Source organism: Pseudophryne corroboree, chromosome 8 (genome assembly GCF_028390025.1).
Source record: "Pseudophryne corroboree isolate aPseCor3 chromosome 8, aPseCor3.hap2, whole genome shotgun sequence".
Classification (NCBI taxonomy): Eukaryota; Metazoa; Chordata; class Amphibia; order Anura; family Myobatrachidae; genus Pseudophryne; species Pseudophryne corroboree.
This window is the reverse complement of record NC_086451.1, coordinates 27,470,029-27,472,342: the sequence shown is the minus strand read 5'-3', so window position 1 is coordinate 27,472,342 and position 2,314 is coordinate 27,470,029. Positions and strand designations below refer to the sequence as shown.

The following is a 2,314-nucleotide window of genomic DNA, read 5'->3' as shown; positions in this document are numbered from 1 at the left end:
GGCCACCTTTCAGGAGGTACTGGGGGCACCTTTCAGGAGGTACTGGGGCCACCTTTCAGGAGGTACTGGGGACACCTGTCAGGAGGTACTGGGGACACCTGTCAGGAGGTACTGGGGACACCTGTCAGGAGGTACTGGGGCCATCTTTCAGGAGGTACTGGGGACACCTGTCAGGAGGTACTGGGGACACCTGTCAGGAGGTACTGGGGACACCTGTCAGGAGGTACTGGGGACACCTGTCAGGAGGTAATTGGGACACCTTTCAGGAGGTACTGGGGACTTGGGGATCAGAGTTCAGGAACCAGAGCAATCCACCAACAAAAATATAAAACTGCATATTAGGTGTGTGGAGCTGGAGCAGGGACCGGCTGCTGGAAGGCTGATATCTCTGGTTCTGGGCATAGTAGAGACAAGCTGCCAGTGTCCACCAAAAGGGGAGAGTCCCAGCCTTTGGAGTATACCCTCAGAAAAACTCTAAGTCAGACAGAACTCGAGATATCTGGCTGGGAAGAACAAGTATTAAAGAAAAAATACCAAATAAGAGGAAATGGGAAAGAAGTAGACTCTTGTTTGGGAGCACTCAACCTCAGAGGAACTGAAGTGTATCAATGTCTTATACTGATAAAATCATGATTTTATTAGTTTCTTAGTAAAATATGCAGAGTTATCGGAGTTCAATATATATGTGATTCAAGACTATTATGCGAAAATATTTATATAGATTAAAGTAGATAATTAGCAAAAATTGCTATAATATAATGTAAGCTGGAAAATCTTTTATATTATCAAAAAGGTGTCACCTTCTAGTCTCAGTAGTGTCCGTCATAGAGAGTATATAACCATCATTCATACTGCAAGAATCCCAAATGGAAAAATGATTGCAGAGAATTAAATCATAGGTCATATGGATCCGAGTACCTATCTGTGACTTAAAATTAGGCAGCAAAATTTATTTGCAGTACCAGGATGTTACAAGGTGGTCTCCCATCCAAGTACTAGTCCGGCCCTCCACTGCTTGGCTTCCAAGATCGGAAGAGATTGGGCATCTCCAGTGGGGTATGTCCGCAATTTTTTAAGCTAGCCCTTTTGTTTGTCACCTTAAATTAGGAAATGGAATTGATCGTATTTTCCACAAGAAAAAGGGGGGACGGACACACATGTGACACTTAGGCTCAAAATATACAGATTGGATATAACAATTATATGGCAAATAAATGTCAAAGCCACTAATATCCAAACAAGGTAAATCCTTCCTTGTTTATGCAGTACTGTACACCAGTCAAATATGAGTCAATAATAAACTCACTCGTAGTAGTGCTGTCTAAATATGTAAAACTAGGCATGCATTTATCACCAAGAGAAATCCCAAGATTACTACAAAGGAATCCTTTATAGTTAATGGGTTTGTATCTATATTTTTGACAACCAATAATCCACCATTGGTATATACATCTGAGGTATACAGATGAAAGCAAATGTTGCAGTAACAGGGTGTTCCAAAGTGGTCTCCAATCTAAGTACCAACCCTGCCCACCACCTTGTAGCAATCGTGCTTGGAGGCAATTAAGCACCTTTAGTGGGGTACATCCGCAATTGTATGCTTTTCACTGATTAGTGTAATCACTTTCAATTAGTGAGTTTCTAGACCAGGTGGCCCTTTAATGGTATGAACAGAAAGCTTGGATGCATGTAATGCCTTATATACAGATTTAAACAGGGAATTTATCAATACAATTCTTAGTTTCTAACAATGTACTCCACCACCTTCCGGAGTACCCAGGCACATAAGTTGGTTCAGCAAAAACAAATGAAAAATTATATTCATGACATTTTCATAAAATATAATACATAGTAAATGGATAAATAAACCATCTGTGTGTATCTATACAAGATATGCAGCTGGTTTCTTACCGCAGCATATGGTATATTGTTCTTGCTGAAGAGTGTAATTGTATATTAAATCAAAACATAACAGGTGTCAGCTTTAATAGCAGATAAATCCTCAACCATTCTGTGGTGATCAGGAAACATAGATCTAAACCTGGCAAACTTTATAGCAGGGGTGGGGAACCTCCGGCCCGCAGGCCGTATACGGCCCGCAAAGCCGTTTGGTTCGGCCCACCAGCTTGTGTCAGTGAGACACACTGCCGCTCAGTCCAGCGGCAGCGTGTCTCAGCTGTCAGAACAGGGAGACAGGGAGGAGAGTGCGGCTGTCGAGTGGGAGCGGAGGCGTGTAGTACTGCAAACCAGCCGCCGCTCCGTGAGCCAATCAGAGCTCGCGGACCGGCAGCCAATCAGGAGCCGCGGCTGCCGG

The 2,314-nt window shown here is 43.2% G+C and overlaps 1 pseudogene; it reads right to left on the bottom strand.

Moving 5' to 3' along the window:
• Positions 1 to 950: 950 nt before the first annotated feature.
• On the bottom strand, positions 951 to 1,070 carry LOC134952270 (5S ribosomal RNA; annotated as a pseudogene).
• Positions 1,071 to 2,314: the final 1,244 nt, after the last annotated feature.